Source organism: Camelus dromedarius, chromosome 19, assembly GCF_036321535.1.
Source record: "Camelus dromedarius isolate mCamDro1 chromosome 19, mCamDro1.pat, whole genome shotgun sequence".
NCBI lineage: Eukaryota > Metazoa > Chordata > Mammalia > Artiodactyla > Camelidae > Camelus > Camelus dromedarius.
Genome location: NC_087454.1, coordinates 37,948,044 through 37,974,822, shown reverse-complemented (window position 1 = coordinate 37,974,822; position 26,779 = coordinate 37,948,044). Strand labels below are relative to the sequence as shown.

General features: G+C 41.6%; 1 long non-coding RNA gene across 1 annotated transcript in view; it reads right to left on the bottom strand.

Annotated features, from left to right (window-relative positions):
- Positions 1 to 26,779, bottom strand: part of LOC116147601 (uncharacterized) — a 59,075-nt gene that overhangs the window by 7,406 nt on the left and 24,890 nt on the right. The window contains exon 2 of the long non-coding RNA XR_004131135.2: positions 2,051 to 2,155. This is a non-coding gene — a long non-coding RNA (uncharacterized LOC116147601). The remainder of the gene's footprint in view (positions 1 to 2,050; positions 2,156 to 26,779) is intronic.

Sequence of the window (26,779 nt, the reverse complement as noted above, 5' to 3'; positions counted from 1 at the left end):
AAATCTCCTTTTCTTTTTTGTTTATTACCATAGTCCTTACACTGGATTCATTTATCTTGAAATGGCAGCAACCACAGCTGCAGACCTCAACCTACCGTATGTTATCAAGCAATTCAAGTTTTTCTTGTAATGTCATGACTTGGCTTCTTGGCCCATCTAGCGTCACTAGTGACACATCGTGGGTCCAATGGTGTTATTCAGGGTTGATGGTGTGACACCAAACACGATGAAAAGAATGCAAGAACCACAAGAGATCATTTTTTACCGTGATGCACAATTTAGTGGAGAGACAAACTGCTCACGGGAAGATGATGAGCATCACACGGCAGTTTAAGCAGCAGCAGCAACAGGAGGTGGCTACAAAGTTACTACAGTAAGACGGTGTGTGCTCCAGCTAATTCATTCTGGTACAATTTTCCCCCCAGTTTTATTGAGATATTATTGACATACAGCATTGCTCAAGTTTAAGATGCACAGCACAATGATCCGACCCACATATATTGTGAAATGATTACTCATTCTGGTACAATTTAATACTGACTCTTTACATTTATTTACATTTCTCTCAACTATGAGTGGTGTCATGGACATTCATAAGTGTTGACATGTGTAAATGTTGATAAATTTTAACTTTCTACAATAGATTAGTGTATATTTACAGTAGACCAAATGGACTAGTATCTACATGTATTTTATGTATTCACAACATACCTTTTTCTTAATTTTTTCAATATTTGTAGGCTGCAGAGTTCATCTGCAAATTTTTGAACTTGTTGCAAAGCTCCAAAAAAAATTCCAGTGTATTTACTGAAAAAAATATGTGTATAAGTGGACCTGTGCAGTTCCAACCTGTGTTGTTCAAGGTCCAGCTGTAATATAAATGAACTACCTTCTTACATTTAGTAGAAATTGCTCTTAGTTTCTTCTGAGGCAGGTACTTTTTAAATGGATTAAATTTTTACTACCTTATCAATATCTCTATCAAGAAATATTTCTAACAAGAATTATCGGTTCTTATAATGTCCATTAGGTAGCATATTTTTGTAGAAAATATTCCATTTCATACAGATTTTCGTATTTCTTGGCATAGCATTGTACATAATGGTGGTTGATTAGCTCCAGGAAAAGAAACCAACATTTTATTTCAATATGATTCAAAATTTATCAGTTTAGAGATGGTTGGATGTCAGGAGCAGATTTAGATGGGTGGGGATCTTGGGCGGGAGAAAGTGGGATAGCTCAAGATTTCATCATGCTACTCAGAACATTTCAAGTTCAGAGACTGGGTCTTACTCATCTCTGTAGTTGAAGGCCTTGCATGATGCATAATATACAGAGGTGATGCAATAAGTATCTGCTGTTGAATACTGTTAACTCTTTTTTTTAACACCTTTCTTGTGGCCTGATTCCTGTACAGTGAACTACACATATCTCAGATGTACAACTGGATGAATTTTGATAGATGTCTACACCCATGAAACCACCACCATGGTCAAGATAGCTCACATTTCCATCACTCCCCAAGAGGAGCAAATCTCAAACTCCCAATTTGTCCCTTCCTACCTGCTTTCCGCCTGGTATAACCATAAGTGTGTTCTCTATGTCTGTGAGTCTGTTTCTGTTTTGTAGATAAGTTCATTTGTATCTTTTTTTTTTTTTTTTAGATTCCACATATAAGTGATATCCTACGGTATTTTTCTTTCTCTTCCTGACTGAATTCACTTAGAATGACAGTCTCCCAGTCCATCCATGTTGCTGCATGTGGCATTATTTTATTCTTTTTTAAGGCTGAGTAATTGAATACTGTTAACTCTTATGTATGTGTAATGGGCTGGGGAAAGGGGTATCACTCAAAGTTACCATGAAAACAAAGCAGCCGTCTCCTCTGAAATGTCTGGGGATAGATTACTTCTGGTTTCATTAGGCACCGTCCGCCGCAGTGGGGCTCCACATTGACGCTCACTAGGGCTGCTAGGCAGGGAGGGGGAGCCAGAGGAGGGGAGTGAGTCCTGGAACCAGGCAACCCCAGGGGAGGTGGGGTGGAACATACCTGGGGAGGGCCTGGGTCTACCTACACCCGACAATACCAGCTCCGGGGAGTGGGTGTAGCTCAGCAGTAGAGGGCGTGCTCAGAGTCCACAGTCCCAGCACCTCCCTTAAGGGAAAAACAAACAAACATCAGCACCTAAAACCACATTACTCCTCTCTTCCCAATCCCCACCATCTCCAACAAAAGTCAGCCGCTGCCTAATTTCTGAACTTCCCCGGGGAGGTAAGACTTTCCTTAATTCCACTGCACCTCAGTTCCTCCAAAAGTGTGTCAGAGCTGCCTGTGTATGAAGATGGGGAGCTGTCCTTCATATTCTGAGCACCCCCCTTATTTTAAAAATTAAACATTAAAAACCTGTCTCAGTATCAAGAAGGTGATCCAAGACAAGATCAGTAACAGGCATTGATGAGGGGGAGAGCCGGGTTTACCACTGGCTCCTTTCTGAGTTGTAACTCATCACGTGATGGGAGGTCAGCCTCAGCACGCGGTCAGCTGTGACCTGAGAGGGACTGCAATGGCCTCAGTACAGAAAGGATCACACAAGGGCCTTCCCATGCCATGCTAAATCCACACACATACATTCTCTCATAGCTCCCCGTCTTAGCCTGCTCAGGCTGACATGCAAAGTTCCACAGCCTGGGCAGCTTGAACAACAGGAATGCATTTCTGTGGCTCTGGAGGCTGGAAGGCCACGATCTAGGTACTGCGGTCTCACTGTGGACTCACATGACTTCTTTGTGTGCTGAATGGGAGAGAGACAGAGAGACAGAGAGAGCACGAGCTTCTGGTGTCTCTTCTTACCAGGGCGCTAATCCCAGCATGAAGTGTCCACCCCACCGACCTCCTCGAAGCCTGATTACTCCCAAAGGCACCGTTTCCAAATGCCTTTCCACTGAGGGCTAGACTTTCGCATATGAATTCTGAACACAAACATTCAGCCCATGACAGCCCCCAATTCACAATACATAGCACCCAATGCCTTGCATGCCTTGAGCTCTGCGAACCATGCATTCTTGCCTGGAAAGCACCGTCAGTAGCGGTAACACATCCTCTATGGTTGTACAGAAAAAGACGGCCCATTATCCATAGCTCTTTGTATGCCATAGGCTGTCTTCCTTCCAACCACTACTGCTTGTCGGACTTGTCACACGGACACACACAGGGCTGTTTCCTTCCAAACAACACCCCTCCTGGTTTCTAGTCCCCACCTCGTCCATCTACAGCTGTTCACAACTACCAGTGCGTCGGTGCAAAGGATGCCTCAGTGGCTATTTCCATTCTGAAAAAAAGAAGCAAAGTATTTGCACACACTCTTCGTGGAGATGTATAAAAAGTCCACCTGAGGTGGGGCGCCTCCTTATCCTATTAGACAAATTGCGTGGTACTCTTCGCCATTAAAGAAAGAAAGAAAATTGATGTTTACAGAAATTCTACAGGGAACATATTTTGATGGCAGCTTTAAATTCCCTGACGTAAGAAAAGTAAATTTTTTTTGTTTGGTTTATTTTCAGAAACAGGAAAAAGAAATTTTTTTTCTTAACTCCTGTAACCAATTTAGAAGAGACAAGATGGAAAGGAAGTTGGTGAAAACAGGGGAGAACAGAAGTGCAGCCCCTTTGAACTAAGCAGAGGAACAAATCCTACAGGACCGCGACATAGAAAGAAAACTCCATCGTTGACAACAGAGACTGAGGATGCTGGTCTCCTTTGAAAGTCTGGAGAAGCAGCGCGGAATAGCAACACTGGCCATCGCGATGACTGCAATTTGTGCATTACAAATGGTGTGTTTTTAATAAGTTCTTACACTGGTCTATCTCTTTGTTCCAAAGATCCGAAGCCTCCCCAGGTCATTTTTCTTCTTTCTGATCAGAGCCTCCTTTTTCTAGCAAAACCGCAATGCCAATATTAATGGTATAAAATGGATCCGAGTGAAAAACCAACTGTGTAACGTTGCTGTAATACCTCCATCCCTGTGAAGCGAACGGCAGTGACCGAGGAGGGAAGGTTGGGTGTCATGCCCTGAAGGATGCTCATCTGAGCTGGAACATGACGACTGTGGGAGTGGCAACACCCCGAGGGAGATGGAAGGAAGGACAGCTGTGTGTTCCACCGGTACGGATGCTGGGCAATTCAGGGTCCCGACAGAACCACCGGCCTCGCAAGATAGTCATGTCCCCTTGACAGCAAACCGTCCCTGCTGCACGAGGAAATTCACCATCTTTATCTCCAGAAGCTTAGCAACTAGAAGTCACGGTTGAAAAAAAGCAAAGCATGTAAAATGAGAGATCCTTTCTTACCCTTTCAGACATTGAAGATATGAGATTAGGAGGCTGATCCCTGAGTTTCTTCATAAATAATTCCCTCTATTTCACTTAAGGGAATATTCAGAAAAACTTTAATTCAGAAAAACAGTGCCGATTCAAGTTCCGAGTTAGTACACTTCAGCTCCAAGTCTTCTGAAACTCAGCGAATGCATGTGCTCACTTACTCCACAGTTATTTCCTGACAGGCACTGCGCATATAACGTGATGCTAAGTAACAGAAATTCAGAGATGGATGAGATACGGTACAGTTCCACAATGGCCTCAAAGCACACAGCTGCTGTCCTGTTCACAAGTCTTAGCACCGCCTCACAGAGGTATCTGCCACCGCCAGGTCAAATTGTCCCCCCAAACACGTATTTTTCCATGTAATAAATCCATTTCATAGTGGTAGGGGAACGGTCATGTGAACTATTGGCTTAGGGTCAGTGTGGTGTCCCAGTTGTGTGAAAAATAAATAATTAGGGGACTCAGGGGACTGTAAGCTTCTCTACAGCAGTCGAGGGGGTATGTCTTTGAAGAACCAGACTTCTGTGTCCTCGTCTTTAAAGCTGACATAACACCACGTACCCAAATATCTCGGGAGATGGTTGCATGGTACCTCTCATCTTTCCTATGCTACATGATCACCCTACAATATTCCAATTATAGACACTTACATAACTTATCTCCTTCTCTCATAAGCCTCAATAATCATGGCTTTCATTATTATGTCGTAGCTTGGCTGTCCCAGTTCAAGAAAGTTTCCAAAAGGGAAGATTAAGATTTCAGCCTTGTGCCTGTCCACATTAGCTGTCCTGGCCCACTTATATTTTAATTCTGCATCTGAATTCCAATATTACATGTCTTTTGTGCATTAGATTTCAAGTTCCAGACGGCAGGAATTTGATTAATTAAAATACAGCTACAGTGCCTGTACCTAGAAGGCTTAACCTATATTAAATAATAATCATTTCAATATCAGGACAGACTAAGGGAAAGTCCAAACTATTAACATTGTACCTCAGGATAAATTCTCTCTGTAAAAACATTGCACTCACCCGTCTCCCGTGTATATCTTCAAAGTGGTCCTTACTCGTCTCCAAAATTAGAATGTTTAGAGAATTCGTTTTGGGAGACCTCCACTGCTGGTCAAGATGAGGTAATTTCCTGCCTGACAATAACAAGACAGTAACAACAACAAACCCCAAACAAGTCAATGAAGCAAAGTTGCAAGACGCTGGACAGGAGGAATAAAGGGCCATGGCTCCCGAGAGACAGGAAGTAAATGAAGTAAGCCTGAGCCCTGCCCCAGCTTACTCCTTGAAGGAGCACCCAGGCCTCTGTACAGAGACGGGGAGCCCAGGCTGAGCCTGGCCAGTGCTCTGAGTTGAGGAGACAAGGCTAAGGGTCCAGGGAGACCAAAGAGGCTGCTGGGACCAGAAATCCGATGGGAGGGAGCCACCCGGAAACCTGCAGAGGGTTCCCTTGAGGACTCAACTGAGTGTTGATCAGCACCTGTGTGTGAGCTGGGGAAAGAACCACCTGGAACAATTGTTGGGAAGAGTGCCAGTCGTTCACACAGGCCTGGGAGTAGGGCCTGTTCCCAACAGCCAGACCCCGAAACCTCATAGTCCACGGGCATGAGGTAGACTATTTAGGAAGGTCTTTCCTCAGTGGTGAGGAATAATTAGTTCTAGACTGGAAATTAGTCCACCTAACAAACCATCAAAATGAGACCCAGAAGGATCAAACTAATTCTACATAAATTAACTGCATCCCAGAACAAAGCTCTAGAAGATTTAGAGGAACACAAAAATATCCAACACTCAACAAGATAAAATTCACAATGGCTGGCGTCCAATCTGAGATTATCAGCCAGACAAAGAAGCAGGAACATACAATCCATAATAAGAAGAATCCACTGACTCAGAATTGACACAGACGTTAGAACGATTAGACCAGGACACTGGAACACTTATCATCGCTGTATTCCACACGTTCCAAAACTTACACAGAGACGTGGAAGATATAAAATAAGATCTACGTCAGACTTCCAATGACGAAACCCATAATGCTGGAGTTGAAAAATACACTGAATGGCATTACAAGCAGATTTACGCTGCAGAAGAAAACATCAGTGAACTTCAAGTCATGACAACAGAAAATTTATGAAATGTAATACAGAGAGAAAAAATCATTTTAAAAAATGAAAAGCGAATCAGCGACCCTGGGACAATTTCAGGTGTCCTAACAAATGTGTGACTGGAGTCCCCGAAGAATGAGGGGAAAACAGAAAATACATTTGAAGAAATAATGGCTGAAATTTTCCCAAATTTGATGGAAATATAGATCCACAGATTTGAGATCTCAACAAGCCCTAAGCACAAGAAACATTAAAAAAAAAAAAACTACAGTAAGTTACATCATAATCAAATCATTCAAAATCATGAGAAAGAGGGAATCTTAAAAGCAACTAAAAGAAAAATACACCCTATTTATAGGGGTACAAAAATAATGATAATAGGAGATTTCTCATCTAAGAAAGACACAAGAAAATAAAAGTACAAACTAGAAACTGGGAGAAATTATTTGCAAAGCCTATATCTGATAAAGGGCTTGTAGCCACAATATTTTTTTTTTAAACTCTCAAAACTGGCTAATAAGAAAACAATCCAATTTTAAAAGGCAAAATCATTTTGGGGGAACATACACTTCATCAAAGAAGATATATGGATGGCAAAAAAGACACGCAAAGATGCTCTGTGTCATTAGTCACAGGGGAATGTAAATTAAGATTACAACTGGGTAGCACCACCCACCTATTAGAACACCGAAAATTAAAAAGACTGACCATAACAAGCGTTGGCAAACATGTGGAGGAACGGGAACTCACTACTACCACACTGCTAGTGGTCACGTAAAATTTGAAGTTTGTCACTTTATTAGAAAGTTAAATACACCCACATCACATGGCTCAGCCATTTTTCTCCCAGGCATTCGCTCAAGAGAAAAGAAAGTATACACCCACACAAATACTTGTGCACAAATGTTCGTAACAGCTTTATCTGTAATTGCCAACAACTGGAAACGACCCAAGTTTCCATCAACAGGAGAGTGGGTAAACAAACTATGGTACATCCATTCCCTGGAACATTCCTCAGCAATAAAAAAGAAATGAAACGCTGATAAATTCAACGACATGGATGATTGTCAAAATAATTACCCTGAGTGAAAGATGATAAAAGATCACATACTATGTGATTTCACTTATATAAACTTAAGAAAATGCCAGCTTATATACAGTGACAGAAAGAATGGTGGTGGTCTGGGGACTGGTATTAGGTGGGAGAGGAGGGGGGATTTCAAAGGGGCATAAGGAAAATTTTGGAGGGAATAGAAATGTTCATTATTCAGATTATGTCGCTACTTCCACTGGTGTATATGTTTGTCAAAAGTTACCAAAATGTATACTACAAATACATGCTGTTTATCATACGTCCATCATATCGCAAAAAAAAAAATGTGATTTTTAATGTAAAAACAAGGATAAATAAAAGAAAATGAGGTTTTAAAAATAGGTTGTCTTTTTTAGAGTAGGTTTAGGGTCATAGCAATATTGAACCGAGGTGCACACACCCCACTCCCCACACATGTACAGCCTCCTCATTTACATCCACAGCCCCCACCAGAGTGGTGCACTTGTTGCAGTCGATGAACCCACACTGACACATCATCTTCACTCAAACTCCAGAGCTGACATTATGCGTCACTCTTGGTGTCGTATCCATCATTACGGTATCATACAGAATAATTTTGTTGCCCTAAGAATCTTCTGTTCCCCATCTAGAAAATGAAATTTTTATTTAACTTCTCTTAATACTTTCATTTTTACGTGTATCTTATGTGATAATGATTATAAAATTACATTTGTATCTTTTTGACGAACTCAACTACCTTTTGGAAAATGAGTAAATGGTCAAAGAACATATAACTTGGACCACTGGGAAAATTCACCTTTAAGTGATATTTGTTCAAGTACATTATAGGTAAAACTTTCTACACAAGCGTTCAGGAGTTCATGCTTCTTTTAAGAATTGTGTCATTGCCTGGCTGATCTCCTGCGTGTGTTAGGCTTTTTGACTGAGTGTTGAAATGATTCTTGATGTGAAAAGATTTCATACTGAGACTCCCTGGTGAACACAGTAATGAAGGTTGTTGAGTTGATATGGTTTTTTGTTCCAACTTTGCCAGTACACTGACCCCCAAGTATTAAATCTCAGCATGAAGTTGTGTCTACATTATATTTATACAACACAGTCACCCATAACACTTCAGGGATTTTATATCGTAGTGCCAAGGTCATCTTCTCTTAGTTTTGCAAAATCACTTGGGCCCTAAAATTATGGCCGCTGCTTATCAAAACAGTATTTTTAAAGATTTTTCTTATCAAGGTCATGTTTGACATGAATATCAGGGCAAAATTTCCCTGTGCCATTACAAAGTTCCTTTATCACCTTATTTTTTCGTGACTAGTTCAGTGTCTACACATGATGTGTCATACAGCTCAAGGAATTTTTCCAATATAACATTCACTGATCAGAGAATTTCATAAAAAAAAAAAACTTTAGAAAAAAATGTTCCTCTGATTTTTTCCATTGTATTTTCGTCAATATATTACCAAACTACTTTAAATATTGGATTTTATCACGCCACTGATAAGTGTTCAACGATGATTCTTCATAATCCACCACCTACAGTGGAAAAAAAGGAAATTTTTGTATAAGTACAAACCACATTAAAATTCAGAGAATCCTAGGCTAAGACTCAAAAATAGGAAATCACATTTATAATGCATTTGATTTCTTGTTTCAAATAAGACAACACACGTTTTCAGGAGCCCTAAAAATTGTTTTGATGTCTTGTCTCAGTGTCCTTGGAATGACACTATTTTTCAAAGGTTTGGTACAGGTCACAGAAGGTAAATAAATTCATGTCTTTTATTCTTTTTAGGGGAGGGTGGGGAGGGGGAGGCTATTCAAATGTTGGTAAAATTAGACTTACCATCACAAGAAGGCCCAGTGTTGAAGACTGTTTCAGTGACATTAGTTTATTCCTACTATGAGGACCCTGTAGTTTATACACCGAGATTTCATTCAGCAAGCCAAAGAATGAACTCTAACAGGAAAGTCCTATCACACCTTCCAGTGAAGCCACGATGGGCCAAATGCATGTACACACTTCTAAGGGGAAGTCCAAAGAGTCCTTGGCCCACAATTAACTGAGAAACAGCACAATGGACTGATACCGCTCTTATGCAGGCCCAACTGTGTATCAAATCTTTGGCATTTTCAACTGTGATCATAAGATGTCCTGGTGATGTTGGACTCCTAACGGTACAAACAGAGGCCCCACATATGGCCTGAAAGTATAACAGTCAGTAGCACAAAGTAAAAGGGAAATTAGTTAAACTTCATTGTGTGGAAATCTAGAAGTCAAAAGTAACTACAAAAATTTACCTCTGAACGTGCTCAGTAGGCTAAATAACCAACAGTGGTGTGTGGGGGACACTTTGTAGCACACAGACACCTAGGATGGTCAGGAGAGAAGAGGTTTTCTCTGGATGCTGGAAACAGCCACACCCTCGGGGGGTTAAAGGCTGGAGCAGAAAATGTTTGGGAAATAGACGCCATAATAGAGAAACACAAATTATAACTGAAATGACATACCATAGGTTTTATCAACTTCTTAGAGCCTGGGGTTGTTAGTACGTTGCTGATACAAGTAGAAATCTCTGCGCTTTCTCAGGGAAAGCAATTCGGCAACGTGTGTCAGAACTGTACGCGCCCGCGCCCTCTCACACAGCCATCCCGCGTCCGGTAACTTTGCCTACAAACGCGCTCACGCATGTGCAAAATGACCCGTGCACTTAAGAAGTATACCTAGTGAGCGCCAACTGCATACCAGCTACCATTCTAGGTGCTGGGGACAGAGCAGCAAACAGTAGGGTCTCACGGAGCTCCTACTGGTCAGGGGAATAGGCTGTAAATGAATCCGTGCATAACGGGTCAAGTGGCGGCATGAAGACAGAGTAAGAGGGGTGGGAAGGAAGGAGGCGGTTTACAGAAGGCAGCTGAGGGGGTGACGTTTCAACAGGGATCTGGCGAGATGAAGAAAATGCTAAGCAAGGAGCTATGGGACAAGGGCTCTAAATACACAGAATCGTTCCCAAAAGTTAAAGGCAACCTAAAGACATCAACAGGAGTCTGATTAAATAGCCCGTAGGTGGGGGCTGGGTAGACAGGTAGCGAGTATATAAAAAAATGCGTGCGTTATACAATATATGTCTAAACATAAAGACGAAAACGATCTGGCGGCCACAGAGGCGTGCTGGGCGTCTGGGGTGCCGACATTTCTAACAGACTCTCTCTTTGTACCTTGCGAATGATGTACCACACGCATGCGCGCTCACACACAAAACACCACGTGATGCGGTTCATGTTAAATAAATGTGCAGATTTGACCGAGGTAAAAATATCTATCTTGCTTAAACTCTGTCTGGGAGTTCTGAACATCCCAAATGATAAGAGTCTGAAGCCTACAATGCCTGGAGAAGTTTCTGTACAAATACACACCATGTGTGCTACGCTATTTCTGGACTTTCTGGTAAAGACAGGGCCCACAGCAAGAAAAAAATTGTACCTTTGGAAAAGAGCCATTCGAGCAATACATCATTATCATCTGTGTCACTCTGCAGGACTGAATGTCACAGATCCAGTCTCATGCCGAGTTTTTAGGAATTCACACACACACACACAAAGATTTTATATTTTTCCCTTCTAGATTTTAATGGAAATGGTCCTAAAGCAAAAGCCTGTAATTCAAAACAAATTCAAACCAAAAACTAGCACAAGTCCGAAGAAACACACAAACACTGAACTCGGAGTCCACATGAAAACGCACAGGAAACACCTTCGATTTCCCCGTCTTTGCCTTGATTTCCCGGAGCAATGTGACCTTGTGGAGAAGTCACAGGTTCGCTGTGGGCAGAGACGACAGGACAGAAGACAGCGTTCGTTGGAGGACAGGTTTCCAGTGTTTAACTGACCCGCTCCCTGACGGGGGCACACATCCTGGGAGCGGTGGCCGGTCCCCAGCTGGTCTCAGCGACACTGTACACGAGGTGGGGATGGCCCTGTGGGCGGGGCCGCCCCGGGAGCACCGGTGCCCGTGAACCTGGGCTGCCCTCCCGGCGCCCTTCACTGGGTTCGGGCTGCACCCTCCCCCACTGCTGGCAACTCCCGCTGTTATCCCACTGAGCAGCCTTGGAGAGCAGAATTCCTGGGGTTCTATTCATCTTATTTACTTATTTTCAAGGCTGAGGTTTAAAAAGTATAAACGTTACAGAGGACGTTGAAGCTAGGGAGGTGGTGGCCGGGGCAGGGATCACTCTCCCCATGTGTGCTTCTGCGGGCGGGGTACCACTGTCCCTGAGTTGTTCCTTGGTAGCGCTCAACGGTGCTCTGAAGTTTGGACTCAGGAGACAAGCATTTGCAGACAAGCTGAGAGCTTCCCACGTCTACTTTTAGGTCCTTGTTAATGTGCGCGTTCATCTCACCTGGTGTTTTCGTTGGATAAAGCATCCCCACTGCATCTTCGAATGAAGACGATGACACCTACACTGTGGCTCCCTTCCAGGTGGTCCCCTCCCTGCTCATCCTCCAGAACATTCTTGTCGTCCTTCAGTCACATCCAGCCCTGCTGAAATCAACCACCGAAATCTCAGAGATACCTTAAAATCACATCCTTTCTATCTGTGATTCAGAGCTCAAAGTATAGTTACAGGATGGTATTTTCCATGACCCGGTAGCCATCGAGTCCCGCCGCGGGAGTGGTATGAGGTCAGGGAAACCAATGAGTCATGAATAGCATGTCTGGCTGTCAACGTGTACATGTCATAAACACTCATTCATAAAAGCATTAAGTGAATCTGCTGTAATAGTTTTATTTGATTGCATTACTATGTACATAGATAGCAATACAGGATTTCTCTGTGAAGAGAGGAGGGGGAAGGCGAAGCTGAAAACTGACAGTAATGGGGAGGAGGTTGCCTAGAAGCAAACAGCTAAAGATTTAAAAGGCTCTTCTAAAAGCATCCCTCTGGCATTCTGACAGTTTCAAGGATGAAATCAACATCCTGTTGAACATTTTCACCCTCACGTTTTCTTCCCACCTCTACAGCCCAGCCAGCAGATCTGCACACAAGGGAGCAAAGACAGCGGGCCCCGGGTCTAGCTCACTGCTCCTAGAAATGACAGCAGGAACAACAGACCTGGCTGGATGGAGAAAGCACTGCTGCTTGCACGGAGCCCCACGAGTGGTTCCAGGACTTGGAAGCCAGTGCTGTACTGGGCTTTTTAGTTTCCTGCACAGATGTAGGTGCACACAGTGAATAACAATAATCCCCATGCTGTAAAAAAAAAAAGCCATAGCTTTTTTGAGACTGCAATCTGTTTCCAAGGCAATTGAAATTTGAAACCTTAGAACTGAAGAACAGTGTAGTAGAATCTTATTGATGGAGATTTCATCTTGTGTGCAACCTTGGAGGTCCTTAAAAGTGATGTAAGATGCTATCAATAAAAGATCAGAATAAGCTTGTTGGATACAATTGGAATATAGTTGTGGTAAGATCTAAGTATGCTCTCTGTTTCTAACAAAGAATTTATCGTGGTGATCCAGGAGAGGATAATTAAGAAAAAAGGATGTGGAACTCTTTTAATGACAGATAACTCTGGCTACTGGTGAGCTAGCCAGGTATGTGGCTGCTGTGAATCAAAAACGCCAGACGAAACAGACACAGCTGCTCTCACTAAAAATCAAGTGCTTGCACCATTTACAATAGCCAACCTAAATGTCCATCAACAGAGGACTGGATAAAGAAGCCGTGGTGTATAGATATACAGTGGAATACTACTCAACCAGAAAAAAGAATAAAGTAATGTCATTGGCAGCAACATGGATGGAACTGGAGATCATCATTTTAAATGAAGTCAGCCAGAAAAAAGAAAGAAAAATACTATATGATATCATTCATATGTGGAATCTAAAAAAAAAAAAAAAAAAAAGGACACCAATGAACTTATCTACAAAACAGAAACAGACTCCCAGACACAGTAAACAAACTTATGGGTATGGAGAGGAAAGGGGGTAGGGAAGGATAAATTGAGAGTTCAAGATTTGCAAATATTAACTAGTATTGCATAAAAAACAGATAAAAAACAAAGTTCTTCTGTAGAGCATGGGGAACTGTATTCAATACCTTGTAGTAACCTATAATGAGAAAGAATCTGAAAAGGAATCTATGTGTGCATGTGCATGACTGAAACATGATGCTGTACACCAGAAATTGACACATGGCAACTGACTATACTTCAATTAAATAAACAAATATAAATAAACACGTGCTTGCAAAGAACGCAATGGAAACTAATTGTGCTGGGTCCAAACGTGGCACGGCAAATTCAACAGCCAGCCTTCACCAAGCAAAGGTAACACGAGGCTGTGGGCAGAGAGGGAGGCATAGGGCCTGTGTTTGAACCCAGCGGTACAAGCCTGTCATCAATTTAAAATCAGCTTCTCACGAGGGGAGGGTAGAGCACAGGTTTAGCATGCATGAGGTCCGGGGTTCGAGCCCTAGCCCCTCCATTATATTAGTAAATAAAATAAAAAATAAGTAAATGATTAAGATAGGTTCAAATCTTCCTTTTATAAAAAAAGACACATCTGACCACATTAAAAATAAATAAAATCAACTTGTTTTTCTGTGATTAAAAACACTTTAGAACTTTTTTAACACTTGGGATTCAGCTTAAACTGAGGTGTCTGGAGATGTGAGTTCATAAATTGAGAGATTCTTGTCTTATTAGTACCTCATTATAGGAAACGTAGCATCCGCTTTTCTGAGTTATGAAACCTGGTTTGTGCCAGATTCGACTCCAAAATATCTTGCGAGTAATCAACAATGTCAATTACTTTACCTTCCCAAAGGACTGGTTTGAGTTTCAAAATGATGTTTACCTGCCCTTACTAGTTCACACGAGGCCATTTCCGCTTACAGATTTTTCTGGACAGAGGAGCAAAGCAAAGCGTCTGCAGACAAGAGGAGCCTTACCGTCCCCCCAACACATTCCCCAGGCTTCTCACTTTCCCGCCCCTGAGAAGTTTTCACTGATCTGTCACTGAGCGCTCCCTGGAGCTCCACAAAAGCACGGAAAACGTGACCAGACGTTTCAGCCGTGCCCTCGGTGGGGGAGCTGCAGACACCGCCCTCATCCGGCTGTCAAGATTCTTTAGGACATCTTATGTCTCAGAGACAGAAGTTATTTTAGAGTGATTGACGGAGGCAGGGCTTCTGGAATTAGAACAGGTGTGATTTGCGTCCACATCTGTTTGGCCATAAAATATTGGCAAGTAAGTGGGATATCCAGGTTCACAGCTGCTTTCCCAAAGCTCCACGCTGCAGTTAATACCCTCCTCAGACAGCAAGAGCAGGGAGTGAAATATTCTCTCAAAAATGAGATTATCCATGCTGTGTTTACAATTTAGCCCATGTTTCTGAATATTTAATAAAATTAAGTCATCTGCATTCGTTGATTCTAATACATCCCTTTGTTTTAAGATGCCTGCTTTCTTTTCTTACGCCATGTGTTTCCATCATTCCCTTGGAATAAACCTCTGAGGCATAAGTACAATATCCCCCCTTAAGAGGGGAGAGTGTAGCTCAGTGGTAGAGTGCATGCTTAGCATGCATGAGGTCCCCAGCACCTCCATTTAAAAAAATGATTTTAAAATAGATACATTTCCTCTTAAGAGGGAAGAGCACCCCCAGAGAACACACATGCACACCCTTAGACCCAGTTAGGCCGTTTCACTGATGCTCGTTTCTTTTCTGTTGTAAAGATACATTTAATAAGTATTGACCGATTTTGAGATGGAGGTTTTCAGGACTACTTGATTAATATTTTCAGACAGCCAGGCCTTTGCATTTTAGTAGTACTATATTAACCCATGCTCAGAGAAAATAAATTTTTGCTTCTGTAATTCCACAAAATATTGTCCCAGGCTGGGAAACAAATGACCAGAGGGAAAAAATCATCCTGACTTTCACACCTAGATGTAAGTTCCCCTTAGTTTCTCTCTCCACAAGGCCAGTGTGTCTACTGAGATAGGTTGCTTGTGGCAAGATTTTATATTCATTAGAAAATCATGTCTTGTGGGGGAAATGGGGTGGTAAGGGATAAATTTGGGAGTCTGAGATTTGCAAAGGTTAACCACTATATATCAAAATAGATTGTTTAAAAAAAACAAATTTCTTCTGTATAGCATGGGGAACTCTATTCAATATCTTATAACCTTTAATGAAAAAGAATATGAAAATGAATATATGTATATATATGCATGGCTAGGACATGATGCTGTACACCAGAAATTGACACGTTGTAACTGACTCTACTTCAATAAAAAAAGAAAACAAAAGAAAATCATGTCTTGGAGGTTATTTTCATCGGCAGCTGCAAGGGAACTCGACACAAAAGCCATTTGATTTTAAGTCGCTTAAGGCAAAGAAAAACACCTGTCCATCACTAGATTCCTCAAAGGACCTACTATAAATGTGCATTCCCCAACTGTCAGCCAACTCCCTAGTGACTATCAGGACCCTCACTGAAATTACCAGGTGTTTCACGTAGCAATTCCCTAGCACTTCTGAAACGTACATGAAGTTCTGAGCACAGTAAACCTATATTGAGTGGAGCCTAGCAGACTGTGGGCCGGACAAAATGTGAAAGAAAGTTCCTCTTTGCCCTCTTCCAAGGGCAGCCTCTGCCTGCTGCCAGAGAGAAGGCGGGGGGTGGGGGGGGGCTTCCAAATCTCGCGGGTGAGAAGGCAGGGATCTGAAGGCTGGAGACAAGCTGTCTGTCTAAAGACCCAGCTCCAGCCTCAGATGATGTAAGAATCAAGAACCCTGAACTATATATAAAAATAGGTAAAAAATAAATTTCTTCTGTGTAGCACAGGGAACTGTATTCAATATCTTCTAATAACCTTTAATGAAAAAGAATATTAAAATGAATATATGTGTATATATATATATATATATGCATAACTGGGACATTATACTGTACACCAGAAATTGACACATTGTAACTGACTTTACTTCAATTCAGAAAAAGAAGAACCCTGGGGAGGTTGGGTCAGGTACCAAGACTCTCTCCCTTGGCCATTCCCACAGGTCCTATCAGCATTCTCAGCAGGACCACATTAAATCCACTCTCCATGCTGTTACAATTCCTGCCCATTTTTTTATTTTGTTTTTGAGTTGTTGTTGTTGTTTGGGGGGAGTAATTTTATTTACTTATTTACTTACTTACTTAATTTATTTATTTATTTATTTATTTATTTATTTATTTATTTATTTTAACTGAGGTGTCAGGGACCTCGTGCATGCTAAGCACACGCTCTACCACTGAGCTCTACACTTCCCCCCATCTTTTAATAAACAGTTCATTCAACATAAACGGGGGGGGCAGTCTTCCTGCCTATTCCTGGCTTTGTTAACCTTCGCTTTCCTACACCACTCATTTTGACCATTTATCTATTATCATCCATTCCTAGATAGATGTGTACACATAGAACAGAGCAGGTGGCTTGACAAACACTTACAGAAGAATGAACAAAGGCGCCAGCATGCAGTTTGATTGTCCGTGGGGTGAAAAGCTGAGAAGCGGTCAGCACAGGAGTCCAAGCTGAGCCAGGGGTCCCTGATCCTTGTCGACTCTTCAGTTGCCATTGCTAAATGCCCAGTTGGCGCCAAGTTTTTATGTAAAATTACTTCTCAGAAAAAAACGTGAGAATAATTGTATCACTGAAGCATCCATTTCCATCGAACATGTCTGGGGGAAAAAACTAACTTTGGCTTAGGTATAGCAGGATTTTATTTCCTGATATTATATATATAGAGAGAGAGAAAGGAAATAATATATTAAAATTTCGTGTGGCCAAAATAGAAATCCCAGAAGGACAGGAGATCCAGGGATCATTTTGTTAAATGCCTTTTCACATCAAAAATGAAAATGCCCAGTGTTCATGGGCAACAATGTGTAGTCAAATCATCAAGATATGCAAATAGAAAAATAGAAAAGTCAGTAATATCTGTAAAATATGAACTCTTTTAAACTCTACAGTCATTTGAGAATTATCTAATTAACAAGGTAGAGCTTAATTTAAAAAAAATGTGGTACTGTGTACCAGACCCAGTGCTGCAAAGTGTGCTCATTTAGTCTTCTCGATAAATCTATGCATTAGAGACCATCGTCATTTCCATGTTTCACTTGGGGAAACTGAAGCCCAGGGCTGAGAAACTCGCCTGAAACCACCCAGACAGTAGGGGGCAGAGCAGGCTGCGGCCCCAGCAGTGCAGCTGCACCTGGGAACACGCCCTGGGTCAGCTTCCTCGTCCACGCAGGTGGGGCTAATGATCACGTGTGTGGCATCGCCATCTGTGGTGGGGACAGGGCTGGAAGTTGAAGTCTGGCTCAACTCAGAGGAACAGGAAAAATTCCGGACATTTTCAACATACTGAATCTTGGCTAGAATCCTCTTTAAAAACTCTCTTGCTTTATTGTTCGTTTCAGTATTGTTATCACCTTATTCAATAGCTCTAATGGACTTCCAACCTCCTCACCGGTTTATGAAGAACTAGGTCAAGAAATAGAAAGTGTCCCTACCGATATTTTAATCCCTGCTGAAATGGGAGAGAAAAATAGCAGATCTAAAAAGCAGACAAACAAAATCCTTGAAAGCTCTGTTCTCGCGGGTAAAGTGTAACACAATGAACTCCTCACGCCAGCAGCCTGGAAAGAAAGTTTTCAAGTATTCAGAGGAAGATAGTTGATGTTCAGTGGCTGCATAAAGCTCACAGCAATGGAATCTTACACACATTGGAGTGTGACCTTCGGGGAGTTAATTTATTCATGGGTTTATGTCTTCATCTGTCAAGTAAAAAGACAGATGGCTTCTACTGACATCATTTATTCCTTAATGTACTTATATCCTTACATGTGCTTTAAATGATACAGAATTTGAAATAATTGTATGATCTATAAATATTCCTGTCTATCTAAATGATCATTTAATAGCTTGATGGTGAATTTTGTTGTCTTTCATTCCTCTAGTTTTTTTACTTTGACAAATTGCAAAGCTATGAGAAATTGAAAGAAAAGTTCAGTGAACACCGTACACCCCCTGCCTAGACTCACGAGGTATCAAACATCTTTCTACATTTGCTGTGTCCACCCGCTGCCCGTCTCTCTCACACACGCAGACGTGACACCACACATATGATGACACGTCCTCATTAGTTACTCCCTATATATCTCTTCAGAACAAGAACTTTCTCTTACATAAACACACCATTACCATACCCCCAGAAATTTGACATAGGCACCACATTGTTTAATATAGAGTCCGTATTCAAATTTCTCTGATTATCTACAAAAATGTCCTTTCTAGCTGTGTTTTTTTAAACCCTAGATCCAATCAAGGATTATGCATTTCATGTAACTGTCATGTCGCTTTAGTTCCCTTGAACTTAGATAGTATCCTGCCTTTTTGTTTGTTGTTTATGACTGATGATTTTTGAAGAATCCAGGTCAATAGTAAAACCGAGCAGGACCCTGTGGGGCCGTCCCAGGGACAGACTGCCCCCACTCCGTGTTCCCTGCCTCTTGTTTGTAAAAAAGCTTTAGCCTCCTAGGCCCTCCCTAAGTTCCAAAGAACAGATGTAATCAGAGAAGTTTAAAAATAGAGAAACAAAGAAAAACAGTCACACAAGACAAAATAATAATAGTTTAACCATAAAACAAAGTCAAAACCTTTAGCTCCTCCTCAAGGGCTATAGATAATATCCTGGGCCAGATCCTTGAGTTGTTCTGCAGGCACTAAAACCCCACCAGGTGGAGGAAGTTGACCAAATGCTGACCGTGAACACGTAGACCCCAGACCGGTTGGAACCAGAAGGCTGTTGATTGACATTTCTGAGATAGCACTCTCTTATCTGACCACCAGCCAATCAGAAAATTGTACACCAGCTGATCACACATCTGTGACCCTCTCCCTCACTCTGTCTTTAAAAACAAGACTGAAAATATTCTGAATTTTGTCAATATTGAGTATTCTTTCTTTTTAATTGAGATATGGTCAGTTACAATGTGTCAGCTTCTGGTGTACAGCATAATGGTTCAGTCATACTATACATATATTTATTTTCATATTCTTTTTCATTATAGGATTTCATTATAAGATATTGAATATAGTTCCCTGTGCTATACAGGAGAAATTTGTTTTTTATCTATTTTATATATAGTAGTGAGTATTTTCACATCTCGGACTCCCAATTTATCCCTTCCTATCCCCATCCCCCTGGTAACCATAAGTTTGTTTACTATGTCTGCGAGTCTGTTTCTGTTTTGCAGATAATTTCATTAGCGTCTTCTTTTTCTTTTCTTTTTCTTTTTTTTTAGATTCCAGATATGAGTAATATCACATGGTATTTTTCTTTCTCTTTCTGGCTTACTTCACTTAGAATGATCTCCAGGTCCATCCATGTTGCTGCAAATGCCATTATTTTATTCTTTTTTATTGCTGAGTAGTATTTCATCACATAAGTATACCACAACTTCTTTATCCAGTCATCTGTCGATGGACACTTGCTTCCATGTCTTGGCTATTGTAAATAGTGCTGCTATGCACATGGGTGCATGTATCTTTTCAAAGTTGAGTTCCATCCAGATATATGCCTAGGAGTGAGATGGCTGGATCATATGGTAAGTCTATTTTTAGTTTTTTGAGGAATCCCCATACTGTTTTCCATAATGGTTGCACCAAACTGCATTCCCACCAACAGTGTAGGGGGGTTCCCTTTGCTCCACACCCTCTCCAGCATTTATCATTTGTGGACTTTTGAATGGTGGCCCTTCTGACTGGTGTGAGGTGATGCCTCATTGTAGTTTTGATCTGCATTTCTCCGAGAATTTGTGATATTGAGCATTTTTTCATGTGTCTATTGGCCATTTGCATGTCTTTACTGGAGAATTGCTTTTTGAGCTCTTCTGCCCATTTTTGGATTGGGTTGATTTTATTTTTGTTATTAAGTGGTATGAGCTGTTTATATATTCATGCATTTCTTTATATTTTTTTGCTACAAGTGTAAAAAATGTATATATTGCTAAGTAGTAGTCAGTACTGTTTGCAGGTTTATAAACCTTATAGGAATGGTATTATATCGTATGCATTCCTCTGCAGTTTATACTTTTCATTGAAAATGATGTTGTAAGAATCACCTGGGTGGATATAGATTACTCTAGTTCCTTAATTTTCAGTGAAAAATACCATTCTCTGATTTGATTACACCACAATTTACTTATACATTCTTCTCTTATTAAACATTTAGGTTGTCTCTAATTTCTGCTAATACAAATTCTATCATCATTCTTGTAAGTGCATTCGGTGCGCCTGAGTGAGAGCTCCCCTAAGGTGTGAATGTAGAAATAAATTCCTAATCGAAGGATGTTGTATCTTAAAGTTGCCCAGTTATTGCCATTTTGTTGTCCAAAGTAGTTATTCCATTTTATTCTCCCATTGCGGGTTCTGTTATTCTGATAATGGGTGCTATGATCTGAGTGTTTGTGTCCCCCACCAAATACATACACTGAAATCCTAACCCCCAAAGGTGACAGTATTAGTAGGTGGAGCCTCTGGGAGGTGCTTAAATCATGAGGGTGGAGCCCTCACCAATGGAATTAGTGCCCTTATTAGGGAGGCTCCAGGGAGCTTCCACACCACCTCCACCACTCAAGGGCACAACGAGAAGGCTGAGACCTGGACGAGGGCCCTCACCTGACCATGTTGCACCCTGACCTTGGACTTCCAGCCACCAAGACCAGCGAGCAATAAACGTCTGCTGTTTATAAGCCACCCAGTCTGGGATATTTTGTTACAACAGCCCAAACAGACTGAGACAACAGGTATCTTCTGATTTGTCATTTTTGCCCATCTGACAGATACTTCATTATGGTTTTATGTTGTAATTTCCCAATCACTAGTGAAGTTAAGCATTTTTCCCCCCATCTGTCAGCTATGTATGGTTCCTCTTTGGCACATTGCATTTTTCTCTCCATTTTTCTGTTGGACTGTTTTGGCCTTTTCCAACTAATATGAAGGAATCCTTTTACGTTTTTTTCCCCCGGAGTCCAGTTTGAGACAGACACATGTTTTTTGTTTTTTGGGGTTTTTTCCCTCCTTTTTGTACCAGATGGCAATTTCCAGCACGCTCTTTTCTCACTGAAGATCTACCCCGAGGAACTGCTTTATTCAGAAGTGTCAGCCCCAGCTACCCATGTGCACAGGCCCTAGCCTTGCCTCCTATCCCCTACTTCCAATCGCGGCTGTAGACAGATAGCCTCAGAGCATTCTTGGGCTTAACATTCGAGTTTTCCAACTCTTCTTTCTTTCGGGCCCCTGTGAATATTTCTTACTTTCTTGCAAGTTAATCTGTGCCTTCAAATGCTTGAATGTTTGTTATATTTCATCCTGCAAATGGCTTTTCATGATATCTGCTTTTATTTTGCTGGAAGTTCAAGCCCTCCCTTTTATATTGTGAACGTACCATGATATGGTTAACCATGTCCCTGCTGACGCACATTTAGATCATTTTTATTTTATTTTATTTTTAGTGATCCAGGTGGGAGAATTTTACTTTTGTGGGCATTATTTTAATTCAGACCGAAAATGTTTTTTCCCTGGAGAGATTGCCATCTCTGAATGTGTGCTTCCAAAGAAGTAATTTTTTCCTGCTTTGAGCTGTGCCCTTCCCACATCTAAGCCGAAGCTTAATTTCTGCCAGAGGCCTGTCAACCCTGCCCTTCAGCCTGGGACTTTCCTGGGGGCCCCAGCCAAATACAGCTCTCATGGGAAACTCACCATTGAAATTAGATCATTTTTAATGTTTCAGGACAAACAGAAAAGTCTCAGTAAAGACTCCTGTGAACTTGTTATTGTGCCTACATGAAAGTACTTCTATTGCATGAACTTCTAGAAGTAGACTTGCTGTTTCCAAAGGTATGTGATTTTTAGTTTGCTCATCAAAAATTTGCATAAACTCCCATTTCCATGAATGTCAGCTGGCAGTGACCAAGGTTCCCGTCACCTCAACAATACTAAATCTTACCCATCCTTGTCAGGCATTAATTTCTTCTTTCTCTTCTGAATTGGCTATTATATTTTGTCTGTTTTGGGCTATAATGTTTTGCATTATAATATATTTTAACACAATAAACATAATATGTTTTGCATTATATGTGTTCTGTTCTCTTATTACTTTGAAAAGATGGTTTTATCATTCAGACAGTAATTCTTTTCTATATGATCCAAATATTTTCTGCAGTCTGTCCTTCAAGTTTATTCATGATAAACACCTTTTACAAACAAGTTTTAATTTATGTCAATTCAAATATGACATTCTTCCTTTGTTTCTTTTTATTTCCCATGATTATAGAAACATCACACTGTATCACACACATTGAAAGAAATTTTAATATTTTTCAGGCTTTCAGAAACCCAGCTGGGAATTATCCTTATACGATAAGAAGCAAATATCAAAGTTTTTTTTCATCAGTGCTAATTTCTCCAATATTATTTAATTGTCCATGCTTCCCTCATTAACTTGATATTATATAGATGTGAGTGTGTCTGTGTGTGATATAAAATTTTTCACACTACTCCTTTAATCTGTTGGCCCTTTTCTAAGCCAATACCATGCTGTTTTGATTACTGTGACTTTATAAATGTTTTGATATTAGTGGGATAAAACACTATTCAAAAAAAGGAGCCTCCAGAACCCTCTGGCTATTACTATACCTGTCCAGATGAATTTTGAATTCATTATTTTGTCACAGTCCTCCAAAGGGATTTCATTTTCTTACTTTCTAAACACACAAACACTTTCCTTCACCAAATTGGGTACTTAAAGGATCCTTTATGAGTCAATTAGAAGTCCTGAAAATTGAGTTCTAGGGAAGAAATAAAACATAACAACAACAAAAACACCCCTCACCATCACTTTTCCTTTGAATGCTTAAAAAGCACGATCTCATTTCTTCCTCTTAACAACCCTGTGAGGGATGTTTCATTGAACTCATTTTAACAGTGAAGACACTGAAGTTTGGGAAGCTTCATCAGCTGAGAGTCCACCCAGCTGGAAAGGTGGTGAAACAGAGCTGCTAGCTCACTCTCAGACTAGAACGCGCAACCCCTTCAGTTTCCCTTATCTCTAGAGCCATGGTTCGCACGGTGCCGGACCCGGAGCATCAGAATCACCCGGGAATTTATGGGAAACGCAAATTCCCTGGCCCTGCCCCAGAAGGACCAAGTTAGAAACTCTGAGCATGAAAGTCCAGCCACCAAACTTATAAAAGGTGTCCTGCTGCAGGTGACGTTTGAGAACCACTGGTCTAGACTCTAAAGACTGAGGAGGGTACGAGACATTGTGTGGGGGTGAAAAAAACAGAAGAGAACAGCTTTCACTGAAATGAGCAAGAAGAAATACTGCAGACATTCCAGCTTTTTATCAAATGACTGTTGTGTGGATGATAAAAATCACTATGTGGCTCAGAGGATAACAAAACAGAAAGCGCTAAGCTCAAGCGGTCCCCTTCTACTTTCCAGGTCAGAAACCTGAGAAACCACGAACGGGAGCGTAGAAACCTCGAAGATGCATCAGCCCAGCTCTCTGAGATCTGCACTCCAGAAACACATTCGTTACCCTTTGCTGAGACACGAATCCCCGTCCGTGTGAATTTCATCTCCCCTAGAGGCCAGGATCGGATCTGAAACCTGAGTGAGGAAGTTTGGGAGAAAGAATTCTGGTAGAGAACAGAAAATCAGGGGAGACGGCTGATAAAGACCAGCGTCAGGGAGCCGTGCAGCCAAGGCCGGGAGGAGGGGTGAGGGTGGGGAAGGGGTGGAGGCCACCTGGGTGGACATCAGAGAGGACCAGCCGCAGCATCACCTGGGGTGACCAGGTGAGCCATGCGCCCGGCGTATCTGGGGCCTTCCACAGCCATCTCTGTGATTTAAAAGGGAACCAAAAAATAACTTTTTCGTTATTATTTTTGAATGGGATACACTGACCATTATTTGCAACCACAAACAGTCCGGCCAAAGTCTCATTTCGTGAAATTAGGGTTTGGAGCCAGCTGGATTTCCTCATGCAAAGAGGACTCAGTGGGTTCAGGTGTCCAGCCTCTTAGTAAGAATTACCTATTAATTAAGTGATTAAAGATAATCAGCCTTTCAGCTGGGCTTCCTGACAAGAGGAGGGATCGATCTTGGAGAAGCACAGGCTTGGACTAAATACATTTAAAATATTCCCTGGGTCTTTTATTCCGAAGTGAGGTGCCTGCTTGTCTTAGAAAAATTCAGCACACAATTTCAAAACGACCTACACACAGGCAGACCATGACTGTAAGCGTGTCTTCACCACCCTCTTGGAATTTCAAGCAGCATTTTCATGGTTTATTATTTGTATTGGTTTTAATAGGATTCTTTTATGAACCAGTTTAATGAGGAGTATTCAATTATTGCTTCTGAAACCACTGCTGTAATATCAGACTCCGCGCTGCGAGGCCTTTTTCAGGAAAAGTGTGTGTGATCTGAATGGAAAAATAAAAGAACTATTAAATAGCCATTCGTTTGCTTTACTGTATCAAACTTTCTGTTTGCCTGTGTTGGTGAACAGTGGATGTATGCAAATACTCCATCTTTCTCGCTTGGTAAAGCCACTACATTTTAAAAGAAAATGTATTCAAATCTTGAAGCCCCTATGATGTGACCCTTATCCGATAAGGAGTTTTTCAGAATGAGACCATCTCTATTTCCTTGGACGAATCAGGAAGCACTGGGCAGATTTCTAAACATAGAGAAGATGCCTCAGGCACAACTCAAGAATCCAAAACCAAACAAGCACATTTACTATGTAAAGCTCAATCTGGAGTTTTAAATTGGACCAAGCCCCTTGGAGCCTGTGCCCCAAGGCAAGGCTCAGAAACAGATACCCCAGAAGGAAGAAACTCAAACCGTTAATCCACTTTTAATCACTCATCAGGAGAACTTTTGCAAATGCCTGATAAAACAAGCCAGCATGCCACTTGAGCTGAAAGTGTGACTTGCCTTTTATGTATATTTCATTCCAGCTATGAAAGCTCCCAAGAGCTCATGTACATAGGAGATGATGTTTCACTCTCAGGAATGATGACTGGGAATGTTTGAAGCTGGTTTAGAAGGTTCTAGAATCAGGCCATCACTGATGTAATGACCATGATGATTGCGGCGGGGAGAACAGACTGATCCTGACCAAAGAAAGACCATGCTCTTCCTCCCCTGAGTACCAACGGGCAGTACTCAAACTCTGAACCTGCGTATAGACAGGAGTATTAACCCCTTGTCACTCAGACATCCAATGCCTGATAGCAGACCACTTCACGTATGATGTGAAAAAATTTTTATTAACTGCCACAGAGACCCTCCTTCAGCGTTTCAGTCTTACACAGGTTGGCATCATCCTATGAGATAATGACATGAAACAGAAATTATAGGACCAATAACAAAAACTACACAGGAATGACGCCTGCCGTAGGCATACTGGTATGAATAAATTATTTGGAGTTCTGAAAAGGCAAAAAGCACCAAGCACCAGCCACCAACAAGAAGCTTGTGGGGAGTGAAGAGAGGGACTGAGGTAGCTGGACACCCCCTCCTCACCTCCGGGACCCCTCCTGCCCTACATGCTCCCTCCAGTCTCTGATTTTACAGGACCCCTCAACTCCCCACCTGCTCCTCCAGTCTCTGCCATTTTCTCCATCTTAGGCAAAGAGCTTGTGAGTGGAACCTCAAGACAAGTCTCCCAGCCTCCCCACCTCCTTCCAACTAGACTGCCACCCTCTCCTCCTACAGGGGACTCCTGGCTCTGGGATCGTATAAATGGTAAATACTATTGGGTTGTCACTATTATTGTTGTTACTATGATCATTAAGTTCCCAGGTGAGACTGGGGACTCACAGAACTTCCTGTGATAACCTTCTCCCTCCTACTGAGCTGGAGATTACACCAAGTTTCTGTTCATCACCCAAGGGACACCCAAGTGTGGGGGTATTTTGTGACAATATTCTTCGTAACAGTCTGACGATTTGGTTACTACGATGATCCTACTTAATTGAAGTGGGGGAAACACTGAGGCAAAGACAGGCCATGCACTCCCCTAAAGTTAACATCGTTGGAACTTACATGCCCTGACTTTCTCGCTAGTAGTCGAGCCAGT